The sequence below is a fragment of the Tachysurus vachellii genome, chromosome 8, assembly GCF_030014155.1.
Source record: "Tachysurus vachellii isolate PV-2020 chromosome 8, HZAU_Pvac_v1, whole genome shotgun sequence".
NCBI lineage: Eukaryota > Metazoa > Chordata > Actinopteri > Siluriformes > Bagridae > Tachysurus > Tachysurus vachellii.
This window is the reverse complement of record NC_083467.1, coordinates 22,231,722-22,246,501: the sequence shown is the minus strand read 5'-3', so window position 1 is coordinate 22,246,501 and position 14,780 is coordinate 22,231,722. Positions and strand designations below refer to the sequence as shown.

Genomic DNA, 14,780 nt, shown 5'->3' with positions numbered 1-14,780 from the left:
TTGATGCATCAGTAGAAACTTTTGTTACGGAAAGTGACTTCACTTTATTACATTATCTCGTTGTCTCCATGAATGGGCTTTGTGTGTCTTTACTCTTCCCCAGAATAATAATCCCTGTTGCTCAAAGTCAATATTTCCAAGCATGAACAAGTTTGCTAAATAGTGATCATAACACAAAGTATTGAGGTGAGTGTGTGTGTGTGTGAGAGAGAGAGTGAGTGTGTGTGTGTGTGAGAGAGAGAGAGAGAGAGATAGTAAGAGATAGTGAGAAAGGGAGAGAGAGTAAGAGTGTGAGAAAGAGAGAGATAGTAATTGAGACTGTGTGTGAGAGTGTGTGTGTGAGAAAGAGTGAGTGAGTGTGAATGAGAGAGAGTGTGTGTAAGAGAGTGTGAGAGAGAGCAAATGTCAGAATTTTGAAACCTGGTCATTTTTTATCCTGTTATTCGTATATATCTGTTGTACAAATGAATCTTGGTTAAACATGGTATTGCACTTGAACACGTTAATCAGATGTGTGTACATGTATAAACAAACATAGAGATATAAATAACATTACTTTATTCTAATTACTTTAAACTTATATCTATTTAATTGCTTTTTAATACTAATGTTGTCATTTTTATTCTTATTGTTTCTTTATATTTCTCCTAATACTTATTCATCCTTATAGCACTACTTTAGCTTAGCTGCTTTAGCAACACCATAAACACGACAGTCATGCTAATAAACCTCATTAGAAGTGAAGTTCAGCCTTGTGTTCAGTCTGCAGTGAAACCTGTTCTAGGTTTAAGGCTTCACTGCTGTGGATAACAACGTCAGCCAAATGTAATCATGAGGTCATGAGTTCAAGTCCTGACACTGTCAAGCTGCCACAGAAGGAAGGCGCTCAGCTCTGTTTTAAACCGTCGGCTCAGCTGTAACTCTCAGCTCAGTAAGTACATAGAAATTGACGCGACAAACACAACAAAAGATTATGAAAATGCAGTTATTTGGAGTTAGCTGTGCTCCCATTTTGTTACAGAAAATGTCATTAAGCCAATTGCTACTGGAAGTCATGCTGTTATTGACTCTTGTAGACTCTTGTTTGTGTACGATATGATTACTTAAGCGCATAAGTGCACTGATCAAAGTGTCCCATCAAAATAAACGATGTGAAATTTGAACGTTGTCACATTTAATATGCAAATTTAGGTAACTGTACGTCAGAGTTACCTTCTGATAGCGAAAGCTGATTTTTTGGCCCATTTAGGTCACGTTGTGTGTGTGTGTCTGTGTGTGTCTGTGTGTGTGTCTGTGTTTGTGTTTGTCAGTGTGTGTGTGTCAGTGTGTGTGTGTGTCAGTGTGTGTGTGTGTCAGTGTGTGTGTGTCAGTGTGTGTGTGTCAGTGTGTGTCAGTGTGTGTCTGTGTGTGTGTGTGTCTGTGTGTGTGTCTGTCTGTGTGTGTGTCAGTGTGTGTCAGTGTGTGTCAGTGTGTGTGTGTCAGTGTGTGTCAGTGTGTGTCTGTGTGTGTGTGTGTCTGTGTGTGTGTCTGTCTGTGTGTGTGTCAGTGTGTGTCAGTGTGTGTCAGTGTGTGTGTGTCAGTGTGTGTGTGTCAGTGTGTGTGTGTCAGTGTGTGTGTGTCAGTGTGTGTGTGTCAGTGTGTGTGTCAGTGTGTGTGTCAGTGTGTGTGTCAGTGTGTGTGTCAGTGTGTGTGTCAGTGTGTGTGTCTGTGTGTGTGTCTGTGTGTGTGTCTGTGTGTGTGTCTGTGTGTGTCTGTGTCTGTGTGTGTCTGTGTCTGTGTGTGTCTGTGTCTGTGTGTGTCTGTGTCTGTGTGTGTCTGTGTCTGTGTGTGTGTCTGTGTCTGTGTCTGTGTCTGTGTCAGTGTGTGTGTCTGTGTCTGTGTGTGTGTCTGTGTGTGTCTGTGTCTGTCTGTGTGTGTGTCTGTGTGTGTGTCTGTGTGTGTGTCTGTGTGTGTGTCTGTGTGTGTCTGTGTGTCTGTGTGTCTGTCTGTGTCTGTCTGTGTCTGTCTGTGTCTGTCTGTGTCTGTGTGTGTCTGTGTGTGTGTGTGTGTGTGTGTGTCTGTGTGTGTGGATTCACTGATGGTTTTAATTAGACAGGGGAAAATCAACATGCAGCCGATGAACAGTCGTTCTCAGGACCTGTGTTTACCCAGACACTCTGACTGAAGCTTAAACATATTTGAGCGTCTCAAAAAAAAAAAAAAGGGATTAGTAAAATTTGTCTTGTCCAAGCAGGTTGTTTGAGCTGGATGTATTGAGTCATACCGCATGCACGAAAAGTTTTTTTTACCCCTCAGACTTCTCTCATCTCGGGCCAGACAGCCGATTGTCTTCAGTCAAGCTTCAGCGAGTTGCTGTAGAGGGCTGGGTCATCACAAGGGCCTGCACAGAGCAACTCTTCCATAAACTGTTGTATTGTCTGGCTTTGTGATCACATGCCGTGTGTGTGTGTGTGTGTGTGTGTGTGTGTGTGTGATAACACGGATGTGTTCAGGCAGGTTTTCCTGTGTTGAATGAAGCACAGATGTGTGTGATGAGATTTGTTATAGTGTGATGTCTGGAATGTTCACAATAAAACAAAGGTGGTCTGAGAAACGACAAGAACTGAATCTAGAATCACATTCGATTGAAAAACTTTAGATTTTCCAAAGAACAGAGACTGCGTCGTAGTTTACTGCTTTCACAGACCGTTCAAATTCGCAGAGCTACGGAGGGATGGTACTGCATTTACAAGTCATTTGAAAAAAGTTCTGGAAAGTTCCATGTTTTTTTTTTTTCTGGCGCGAGGGCGGATTCGACAAAACCGCAGGTCTCCGGCTGTGTCCGTGTTTCCATTTCATTTCCATTCGACCGTCACTGTTATCCAAAGTGACTTACGCGACTCGAACGTGTAGCTGATCGCCGAGGCCGTTTCTCAGTGGCTAGCTGAGGTTTTAACGTTTTTGTTTTTTCTTTTTTCCCCATCTTCAGTCTTTCTGAATTATCATCAGCATCATGACAACATATTATATAAGCTCAGCGAATGACATTTTCACAACAGCACACGTTATATCGTACGTAAAACGGAAGTTCTTCAGCGTTTCTAAAATGTTATTTATCTTTTCTGTGTCACGATCATCAAAGTGCGGCAGAAAAACTTTAATTGGATCTCGTATTGTTTTCGTGAAAACTCACCGGCCCGAGTGAAACGGAGATTATATTAGAAAATGAAAACTTATTACAATAAACAATGAAACATTCATTCATTCATTCATTTTCTACCGCTTATCCGAACTACCTCGGGTCACGGGGAGCCTGTGCCTATCTCAGGCGTCATTGGGCATCAAGGCAGGATACACTCTGGACGGAGTGCCAACCCATCGCAGGGCACACACACACACTCTCATTCACACTAGGGACAATTTTCCAGAGATGCCAATCAACCTACCATGCATGTCTTTGGACCGGGGGAGGAAAGCGGAGTACCCGGAGGAAACCCTCGAGGCACGGGGAGAACATGCAAACTCCACACACACAAGGTCGAACCCCGACCCTGGAGGTGTGAGGCGAACGTGCTAACCACTAAGCCACCGTTCCCCCCATACAATGAAAAAATGAAAAATTGAACAATTTTATTCGATTCCTCTTTGTACCTTTTTCTACTCGTCGTTCAGTCTGTCGTTTCCCGGCTCGAATAAACCTTTTGTAAACGTTAAAAAAAAATAAAGGTAGCATTGTTGTACTGTGGTGTGAGGCTGCGGTCTAATGTCTAATATCTGCTGAAGTAAATTGTTTATCATGGAGAGAAGGAAAGTAGGGAGAAGAAATGAACCGACGTGTACATGAGTGGTTTTAAACGTTAAATCAGCTCCATGCAGAGGAGTAGAGAGCTTTAGTGTCACTGGAGTCATATAGTAACTATAGAGTAGAAGAAAACTGCGTTCTTCATGGCATTTGTGCAGTATATTGTAAACGAGTGACAAGATAATCACTGGACAGCATGTGGTGCACACAAGGAAAAGGGAAACGTAGATAGCAAGGATTTAAGACTTGGTGCTGAGAATAGAGTTGTAACTCTATAACTGAGGATATTCAGCGTATCTCAGGGAAGCACATGGCTTAGGGATTATACGCAATATAATACGATATTGATTATTTGATCATATTGTCCAGTCTTAGCTAGTAGCAGGAGTGTGTGTGTGTGTGTGTGTGTGTGTGTGTGTGTGTGTGTGTGTGTTTTGGACAGTGTTTTTGAGTGTGAGTGGTGGGGGTAGATAGCTCTGCCTCATGCTGGGGCATCATTGTCTGAAGAGTGGCGCCCTGCAGGGCTCTTTACCCTCCGTCACGTTCTGCAGTCATCTGATAGCATTCAGATAGCAGGAGTATTGGCTTCTCTCCCCCCCCCTCTCTCTCACTCTTTCACTCTTTCACTGTCTGTGTGTGTCTCTCTCTCACTCTCTCTCTCTCTCTCTCTCTCTCTCTCTCTCTCTCCCCCTCTCTCTCTCTCTCTCTCTCTCTCTCTCTCTCTCTCTCTCTCTCTCTCTCTCTACCCATCTCCATCTCTCTCTCTCTCTCTCGCTCTCTCTCTCTCTCTCTGTGTCTCTCTCTCTCTCTCTCTCTCTCTCTCTCTCTCTCTCTCTCTCTCTCTCTCTCTCTCCCTCCCTCTCTCTCTCTCTCTCTCTCTCTCTCTCTCTCTGTCACTCTCTCCCTCCCTCTCCCTCTCCCTCTCTCTCTCTCTCTCTCTCTCTCTCCCCCCCATGCACTGCAGTGGATATCAGCGTACATCTCTGAGAGCTTCTTCCCAGGAGTGACGCTGTAGCCCTCAGGCTAGATTACACCCTTTGACTGAAGTCTAACTTTTGCTCCTCGAGTCGTGTCGTTTGAAAGCATGTTTGTTGCTTAAAGGAAAAACCCAGCACCTTTAAACCTAATCTCTAATGACCACATCTCGTAACACGTGCGGTTCCCACGTCAGTACGTTTCTCAGCACCACAGATCCCTTCACCAGAGTCCTGTAATGGAAGCCTAAGGGCAGTTGTTGAATAATGTTTGTTAAATGATGTCTTGCAAATTCAAAACTAACAATTCCACTGAAGTCTCACAAAGAGACATAAACTCCATATCTTTGACGTGACATTTAAATCTTTGTGTATTTGCTATAGGTTCAGTCCTTAGTGAAGAGCTGTCTGTGTATCTCAGTAGTTTGGAGCAGTGCAGGCTGTACGAGTCATGTTAGCACTACAATGTAATCAAGATTAAATTTAATCTGTACAATGATGATCGTAACATTGACAAAATCTGGTTAAAATATAGCTCCAAATGAACAGTTCAAGCCCCACCAACCTGACACTGTTGGGCCCTTGAGCAAGGCCCTTAACACACTCTGTTTCAGAGGGGGGTTTTATCCCTGACCCTGTGGTCTGACCCCAAAGGCCAAATATGGGGTATGTGAAGAAAAGAAATTTCTCTGTGCTGTAATATGTGTGCCAATAATAAAGGGTTCTTCATCATCATCATCATCATCATCATCATCATCTTCTCCTTCTTCTCCTTCTTCTCCTTCTTCTCCTTCTTCTTGTTCTTGTTCTTCTTCTTCTTCTTCTTGTATTTCTTCTTCTTCTTCTTCTTCTTCTTCTTCTTCTTCTTCTTCTTCTTCTTCTTCTTCTTCTTGAATTTCTTCTTCTTCTTCTTCTTCTTGTATTTGTTGTTGTTGTTGTTCTTCTCCTTCTTCTCCTTCTCCTTCTCCTCCTTCTTTAACTATATTTGACCAAAGTTTTTTTTTTTAATTTAAATTAGGTTTAGTTTAAATGTGACACTGCTGAGTCTGTATGAAATCATCACCTTCATCAGTTTCATGTTTGAAGAACCTTCTTATATTTTTCTTTTACTCCATCACCACTCACGTTTCTCACTTAATAACAGCACCAGAAGCACATTTTGTCATTTATTATTTTTCCCCTCGTTTATTTATGAAACACGATTTTCATCAGTTGGTTATTAAGCCTTCACCCTCTGCACTGTTTGGTTTGTACGTGTGCTGTGTGACGTCGGTCACCGTACGTTCGCTTCAGGTTTGGGGAAGTGCATCTGCTGTTGCTAAGCAGCGGGAAAAACTGACAAACTCTTAAGAAAGAAGTCCTGCTGGTTTGAGGTCATCAGAGGAGAATTCGCCCGATGAAAAGGGCCGTGATGCCACAGGGGGAATTACAGAGTTTTAATACAGAGTGTCTAGGTCAGACCGTCTTATTTCTTGTCATGCTAATAAGCCAGAGAAAATGGAGAAGAGACTTTGTACAGTCTCGCAGTACAGTGTGCTCACCTTGTTCTGTAGTCCACGGTGTTATGTAGTGTATGTGAATAATAGAAATAAACATAATGTAATTACGTTGTGCTAGTAGTGCCATTATGTTGTGTACAGTAGTGTGTTTACACTGAAAATTTCAACAGTACCTGGGCGTTGCACTTATTCAACCGAAAAAAAAAAAAAAATATATATATATATATATATATATATATATATATATATATATATATATATAAAGTGTTGAATGTTAGACACTTTACACACTCAACACTCGCAGCTTTGCTTTTACGTAACGGAAGAGAGGCGGGGCTATAAGACGGACGAGAAATAAAGCTTCGAGGTGGCCGACGACACTCGGACGGACAAGACCAGGGCCGGCCCTGCGCATAGGCAGAATAGGCAAATTCTAAGGGCGCCGCCCACCACTAGGGGCGCCCGGGCGCCCAAATTATTATGTATATATATATATATGTTTGTTTGTTTGTTTGTTTGTTTGTTTATATATCAGATATATATATATATATATATAATTGTATATATATTTTATTACCTGAGAAGTATTTTATTTATATATTTATTATATATTTTCTATTGCTGTAAGAAAGGCAAGGAAAACAAGGTCTCCGTAATATAGTTTTTTATATATAGTTTGTGTGTGTTTCCAAAATATTTTCAAAATAAAGAAAAACAGGACAAAGCTGTGCAGTTTGTTTCTGTGTAAGTTTATGAACAAAATGATCAGAACACAATTGTCTGTGATTCCAGGGGCACCAGGTGAAATCTTGCCTATGGCAGAAAATTGGCCCTGGACAAGATGTTTTAGCGATGCCTTTGAAATTGTCCGCTTTGTTTTTCAGCTTTTTAAAAATTCATTGCATTCTGCTAAAGCTACTGATTTAGAGTCACATTGCATTTGAAGTCATATGTCATCAACTGGGAAATGGCTAAAAAAATCGTTAGTGTTCCATTCGAGATGATACTATCTTACTAACACTCATACGCTAGACCCTAGTGTACAAAGCAGTCTTATATAAGCAATTAAAGGTGCACGATGTCGGGCCGACAAACAAAACAAACGTGTAGCCAATGAGCAGAAGGGGGCATGTCTTGTCAATATGTGGTGGAGAGAGTGTTCAGTGCGCATGAGTGACATTAGCTGAAAGCGATCGAAACATCGACATGGCAGATACCTGCCGTTACCTCTGCCTCGGGTTCTAGGTGTTGAACGTCGTCTTCCGCGTGAAACGACGCTAAACCTTTCACGGTACAACACACAGTACTACAAAAACGCATTTGTATTACCATAGTCTTGAGTTAATTTATTGATAAAAATGTCCCCTCGGCCAGCAGCCCCAGCAGGTTCCGCCATAATAGTTACGTATGAATGTGTGGGGCGGAGCTATCAGAACAGGGGTGACACCCATTTGGGTTAGGGGCGTGTTCGTTTTGGTGATTTCAAATGTCAACATTGGCTTTCAAACATCGTGCACCCCACCTTTAAGTCATGTCTGGTGACCTGAAGCGGCGTTGCTGTTTGTGCTTTATTCTTCTTGTGCCACAGAAATTACATTTAACGTTTTTCTTTATTTAAGACTGACTCACAGTGCCTTTGTTATCCATTTCTAATTACATTTAATAAAAATATTGAGGAGCTAGATTTGTGGTGTTTAACGGCTGATGAAGGAGACAGATGACCATTGTGTTCATAGCACTGTGCTGTATTGTGTTCTTGGGTACCGTGAAAGGCAGGTATACATAAATTATTATACTGTTATGATCATCATCGATCCACGTTGCAGTTGCATGTTACTTTGTCGCATCAGGTGTAAATCTCCTGTAGTAGTGGTTTTTGATTTCTCCTTTTCGAAAGGTCTCGTTAATCAGCAGATTACTAAATGCAGATGTTCTGAAGCTGGGATTTGTGGAAATGATCTGGGTAGTGTGGCAGGAGCGGATTTGTGAATCGTGTAATACCTGAAACAAACTCGGTCTCAGATTAATAGACTAATAAACAGACGAATAATAAATTCGTAGCCACATTTCTCGTCTAAATTTACCTCACAGTTTCTTGTAGGTGTCTGTGTGTTCGATATTATACATGCATACATGTCGGATTCTCCATCTTTATGGGTATAGATAGATTTTTATTATCATTCTCTGCCAAAATACCAAAAGTTTCGGCACCCCATTCCATCATTGATGGTTCCTTTTGTATGGTTCTTGGTATTTGCTTGAAAGTAGGGGTGGAGCTAGCAGTGTTCGCTTATGTCTCTTAAGGTACAACAAACACAATTGTCCGGTTCACCATTGCAAAGTTTAGGAATCGTACAAAATGAGCTGTGCTACAGAAGTCTAGAATCGTACCAGTTCGATCATTTTAATTCACAAATTCAGCATGAATTTATTATAAAATATGCTTTCAAAGGACAAGATTTGAATTATTTTATGAAAACACGACTATCCTTTTTGCCAGAGATTTGAAGTAAATCATTTTTATTTCATCACTGTACACTTTTTTGTTTCATTATAATTGACGAAAAGATTCAACTTTTTTCACTCATCCTTACATGTAAACTGGTTATTGTCGTTTTAAACAAACAAACAAAGAGTAATTCATGAAGCTTTTCAAAGTTTAAGCTACCAGGAGTGAGAAATGAAAGAGTTCTATAGTGACCTAGTTGAAATAACGTAGCTGTCGTCAGTGGAACTTCTCCAGCCATCAACTTGGTGGAAACCAGAACTAAAACCTTGAGTTGTTGTTACTTCCTGTTTAGCTGCGGGTGTTTATATGTTCACTGGGGGAAAAAACCTCCTCTGCAAATTCTCTCTGTGAGAACTCTATGTATATATACACGTCTATCCCTCAGCGTGGATATGTGCGAGCGTCTCTCTCTTCCTGTAGAGGCCCCGCAGCTGCCTTTTCACAACAACATAAAGTGTATAATTTGTCTGCGGAAGCCTGAACGTCTCGGGAAGCGGAGAGAGGGAGACACAGAGAGGGAGAGAGAGAGAGAGAGAGAGAGCGGAGGAGAAAGAGAAAGGAGGGGAAACGGTCCTCCGACAGCAATCATTTTTTCGTGCACAGTAATTTTGCTGTCAGAAACAGCTGGCACTGCGGGCCGGAACAATGCAAGAGGAGAGGATTGGAGTGAGGGAGCGTGGAAGGCGAGTAGAGGGAGGGAGAGAAGGAGAGGAGGGAGGGGAGCAGTGGTTGGCAGAGACCTGAAGGGAGATCGGATTTCAGACTCTGTCATTAAGGCCAGACTGCGCCATGCACACACAGTCACAGCTTCAAGTCTGAGCAGGACTCGCAAAACTCTTATCTGGGTAGGTCTTTCTTCTCTTTTAAAGCTTTGTCTTGGAGTTCTTTTCCTTTTCTTTTACAACCCTTCCTTAAACACTTGACCCACCTCATTCTCTCTCTCTCTCTCTCTCTCTCTCTCTCTCTCGCTCTCTCTTGCTCTCTCTCTGTCTTTCTGATGGTCTCTTTTTCGTCTCTTGGGGTAAGTAGAGAATATGTGTAGCTTAAAAAAGTGAGGTTAGGGACAGATAAAGGGAGGGTGTGTGTGTGTGTGTGTGTGTGTGTGTGAGTGTGTTGTATATGAGAGAGAAAGAGAAGGAGTCAGTACTTGGCAGGAACACTGTACGGCGGAGAAGCAGGCAGATCTCTTTAGGATTTATCAGCGCAGACGGAGCCTCGCACGTCTGAGAGTGTGACATGCCAGTAAGTCCAAGATTTTACTTTTAAATTCAGATTAGCTCAGAGAACGAAAGAGGGCGAGAGACAGAATAGGAAATAGAAACAGAGAAGGAGAAGGAGAGAAAGCCCAGCATGTGGCTTTCTTGTTTTGCCTGTTTTGGGTTGGTCTCATTGTTCAGTCCAGATTTGTGTGGCCCTTCTGTCTGTGATATTTTTAGTCTGAAATCCTTCAGCCTTTAGTAATCATAAGCCTTTCTGCAGCCTTGACATAACGGAGTGAGTCTGTCCATCTGTGAGACAGACACAGAGAGGGAGAGGGAGAAGGGACTGCTGCCGCCCTGATGGCACACAGGCAGGAAGTGAGACAGAGGGGGACTGTGTAGCTGCACACACACACACACACACACACACACACACAAAACCCCAGTTGTGTGGTTGCTACTGTGGTGCTTCCCTTTCCTTCAGTGGGCTCTGTAGTGGACTTATTGATTTCTGTGTCATACGGTGTCCCTGTGTGTGTGTGTGTGTGTGTGTGTGTGTGTGTGTGTGCGCAAGAGAGAGAGGTATGGTGAAAGATTGAGAAGGAGCCGGAGCGTCGTGTGTGTGTGCGTGTGTGTGTGTAGCGCTCCAGGCTCCTCTTGCTCCCATTACCCTCAGACTGCACTGGAGACAGTCTGCAATGCACATTTTATGAGCTATCTCACTCACTGTCTTCTCTCTGTCTCTCGCTCTTTCCTCCAGTTTCTGTTTATTTTCTGTCTCCTTAAGCTTCACTGCTGCACTGTTCTCCTCCTTCTCTCACCAGGTTTCCTCTCTGCTCTCGCCTTCACAGCTCTGATCCTGTGCTTTTCTGCTTGCCAAATGTTTTGCTATCATTAGATGTTAATGTCTAACATGTGTTAGACGTGGTGGTTCCATGCACAAATGTTTTTTTCCCCTGCCAAAATCTCAGTTTTCAGTATCCAGTGTGTCGGTATACACAGTCTGTATCTCAGGGGCTAAGTGACTTGTGCAACCGTATCATCAGGACACGGTATTTTATTGGATATTTGCTCAACTCAACACAAAATCCCTGAATCCCATTTAAACCTCTCATTCATTCATGTGTTTATTTTTTTATTGTTTTTCATTACAGTTTTTTTAAAAAATCCAGGACCACATGACAGTATGGTAATAATAATAATAATAATAATAATAATAATAATAATAAGTAATTAATATTATTAATCGTGTCAATTTATCTATTGTTCAACTCAGCGTATTAGTTATACAAGAAAACAGCTGATTGGATGTTAATCGGTGTAGTTATTTTCCCACATTATTTTTTTTTGAGCATCTGGAAAAGTATAACATCATTTGTATGAGTCTTTAATTTCGGTGCTGTGGTAAAAAAAATCACAAAATCACATCATTCTACCGAGTATCGAAATTTTTTAAATTGTTATCGAGTTTTCAAACTTTTTCACTGGTTCCTTGAATTGATTTAATCCAAACCCTCAAAGTTTTTATTAAACAGTCTACAGGAAACATGAGTATGGACCGATCATGCTCAGTAGATGAGAAGTTCAGGAATTAAAGGCGACATGGCTTCAATAAATAGATGATGTCATTGCACATGTTTTTTTTTTTTTTTTTTTTTTTTTTTTTTTACAATTCAGTGAAACAAAACCTTGATGTGAAAAACAGTGATGTTTAATTGGGGTGACTTTACAACAGGCACTAGCAGCTAATCCACATCCATATTTTGCAGTGCAAACTGTAACCAGGTTATAAATGTGGAGTCTCAAACCAATCCGTTCGCATTTAAATCGAGGCAGCAGCTTGTGGATTTCTGAAGTTGTGTGTGATTATCGCCGTATCTTTCTATTTATTTATTTTTCTTTCTTAGTTTAGACTCGCATTATGAGGTGCAAAAGCCTCATAGCTCAAAGGACTGTGTCTAGCACTTCAGATTGCATGCTAATGTACTGATCAACATTTTCTGGTGTGTTCATGTTGGAATAATGTCCATGGCTGTAGTGTAGAATAAGGGATGATGACGACAACGATGATGATGATAAACAATATTTGTAGAAAAAATACTGCATGGCATCGTTGATCACTAACTCTTTTTTTCAGCACTAACATTTCCTTTCTGAACCACAAGCTAACATGCTACTTGCTACTAGAAGCTCTTGTTAGCAGGGGTTACAAGAAATTACCACATAAATGTCCCACTCTTGAGGCGTATACCACTTTGAAGGATGTTAAGTGCAACGCTGAGGTAGTGTTGTCGTGTCTCATTTAAAGCAGAACTCATTCGGTTAGCGATTGATGCTACGTCCAGTCGCAGTGTAATTCTAGCTGTTTGGTGACTTTTTTTTTAAAAATAATTTTACTGACACACCTGAGGGACATGTTGACATTATTGTCTATGTAAAAGAAATAATGAGTACACGCTAGCTGAGAAAATTGTTAGTTTGAGGTGTTAGCAGCCTCAGGTATTAGCTAGCTTCTGCTAATTTCCTATTTTCCAGCTGGTTAGCAGAAGCCTCTTGACAAATAATGGATATAAACTGCTAACTATGGGGTTATTTTGAACAATACATTAGAATAATCTTTTTAAATGTAAGACAGCATGTTTTGTTTGCTTGGTTAGGGCATCTAGCTAGCTAAATTCAGGTAGCAAGGAGTCTGAAACTTTGTTCTTTTTTTTTCCCTGTTTTTTTATACTTTCCTCAAGACGCAGTACATTATTGTGTGGTATCGAAGCATAACATATGCTTTATGAATGAGCAAATTAGTTCAAGTGTCTGTTAGTTAGTTAGCACCTGATTTCGATGCAACGCTTGTCCTACACTGGTGATTATAAGCCAAAACTGTGCACTGTAGCTTATACACAAACCCTGTAATTTTGTTAAATTAAATGTCGCTACAGATGCGTATTTCAGTAAAACATGCGAACATAAACAACCAAGCCATGGGAAAGCAGGTATTAGTAATATTTCTGGCTCCAGCTGGTTAATAGCATATCAGGGGATAAATGGGACAAATGCGCAATGCTAGATAAATGTACACTGTAATTAAAGCGAAATGCGTTTAATCTAGGACACTAAATGTAGCATTCACTATTACGGGATTATCTTGGCAAGCACTTTATCAATGAAGACTTTTCGAGTTAGATCCCGTGTAGATATTTCTCCTCGTTTTATGTAATCTGATCAACCTATTTCACCTCTCTGCCGAGAAGCAGGGCTTGCGTATGGAGATAGATGGAGATCTGAGTAGAGAGATATTACATATGTAGTTCCCAGCACTGCTGATGCAGCAGACTTCGGGGGGAAAGAGGAAGCGCGGCGGTTACGACGGCACGACGATAGTTTTTAGGCTCGCAAGACGTTCGTCTTCTATCTATAGGGACTAAATTCAGGGCACAGACGCTATGGAGGGAACGCTGATGACGTTTTTTTTTTTAACTGGATAACTGTACTAAAGTGTACATTGCAGTAAGTATATAGGTCATTCTGGTACTGCAGTAGATTGTGTTTACTGTGCACATTTGTTTTAGCAAGGACAGGCAGGAGAGAGAGAGTGTGTGTGTGTGTGTGTGTGTGTGTGTGTGTGTGTGCACTGAAGATCCCAGCTGGAGATAACACACTGCAGGGCATTCTGGAGCCCGGCACAGACACGTAGGCTCTTGGAGGAAGGGATGATGGAGGGACAGAAGGAGCGCATTGCCTGAATGCAGACATCATGCCAAAAACTCCCTCAGACACAAAAAGATGGCTTTCTGTCAGGGGACGGTGCTTGTGAAGAGATGGTTATAACTCATGCTTCAAATGGCGTTTATCAATAAGCTTGACCATGCTAAGAGTAGGCAGTATAATGACTATATATATATATATATATATATATATATATATATATATATATATATATATATATATATATATATATATATATATATTAAATGTATTCTTTGCCCATGTGTTAAGACAAAACTTTGCTAGTGAGCTTTGTTCTCACACCCAATTTAGTGCTAGATGAAAACCTCACCACAGATTTGTCGAACGCTGTGTTCTGATTGGTCCGAAGGCGTTTTTGTAAAAGTAGCTCTGACAACACTTACAAGCTTTATATTTATTCTCTCTTTCTAAAGTGTTTCTGACGACTTGAACGTGTAAATATGTTTAAATGTGTATAACTCATATAGTAGAATTTGAATAGAATGTTGTAGCTTTTTTTTTTTTTTTTTTTTTAAAGGACGCTCTAGTGTCAGCTCTTTGTAAGTGACAGAGTAGAAGTCTTCCTCTGTCGGAAAGTCTCTGTGACATTGGGCTTGGCCACAAGGTTTTTCTTTTAATCTTGAAGAGAAGAGGCTGGTGAAGGAACAGTGATAACAGGAGCCGATTCATTCGTTCATTAAATCTGTAGCTGTTGGCCAATTGCTGTTGTATAAGAGGAATAAAACGCTCTTCTAGCAAAGCAACTTGAGCCAAATCACACCATGGTATAGTTGATTGTTTTTCTGTAACACCATGACCCCCAAGGATTTTACATTCGGCACATTTAAGCTGTTAATAATCCTGATTCTCAGAACAAAAAAGCGTAATGGTTTGTTTTGTTTTTCATATGAATTAAATCATAACAAAAGGTATGGACAGAAAAAAGGTCAACTTTCCTCCAACTCGGATTGTCACCTTTTAAACTTTTCATGTGAATTGATCCGGATTTGCACGTGTGAAACTGTATTGTCATGTGCACACCAACCTTGGTATCATGTAAATTGATCCAATGAGACCAATCCAGATTGCTGTGCA

General features: G+C 41.0%; 1 protein-coding gene across 4 annotated transcripts in view; it reads left to right on the top strand.

Annotated features, from left to right (window-relative positions):
• Positions 1-14,780, top strand: part of LOC132850384 (activin receptor type-1-like) — a 54,082-nt gene that overhangs the window by 2,088 nt on the left and 37,214 nt on the right. Inside the window, exon 1 of one of the 4 annotated variants that reach the window (XM_060876926.1) lies at positions 9,465-9,608. The exons of 2 other annotated variants lie outside the window; for them this stretch is intronic. The gene's annotated coding sequence lies outside the window, so the exon portion shown is untranslated. Of the gene's footprint in view, positions 1-9,464; positions 9,609-9,844; positions 10,006-14,780 lie in introns of those variants that run through there. One more of the 4 variants, XM_060876927.1, reaches the window with a different exon arrangement.